Below are 434 nucleotides of genomic sequence, written 5' to 3'. Positions count from 1 at the left end.
TTTACATATATTCATTTGCTTATCTATTTATTCTTGGTCAGTTAGCATTTCCTTGAAACTTTCGCATCTTTTACTAAGGAAACGATACCTGTGATGGTCTCTTCAAGTCCGCATTGCCAAAGAATGCGGGCACAGGTAGTCCTCACCGGTGATTCCGTTGGTATCCAGCAATGTAAGAACAAATCGCCAGCAACGAAACAGATAAATATTGTCGCTTATTATGCGTATAAAAGGCAAGAATTGTATGGTTGTAACCGATTACCTAGAGATCGAATTCTTTCGTTGAAAGTCGGGCACGACACGGCAGGTAGCGAACTGATCGCATTAGTCCAGGACAAAAACCGACTGGAGTCTTTCCTGTTGGGTCGTCCGAAAAATCCGCATTTCCCGGCGATCACAGGCGAGGCGGCAGTAAGAAAACGAAGAAAAAAGAA

This window comes from Penaeus monodon, chromosome 33 (genome assembly GCF_015228065.2).
Source record: "Penaeus monodon isolate SGIC_2016 chromosome 33, NSTDA_Pmon_1, whole genome shotgun sequence".
Taxonomy (NCBI): domain Eukaryota; kingdom Metazoa; phylum Arthropoda; class Malacostraca; order Decapoda; family Penaeidae; genus Penaeus; species Penaeus monodon.
This window is presented reverse-complemented; position numbering follows the sequence as displayed.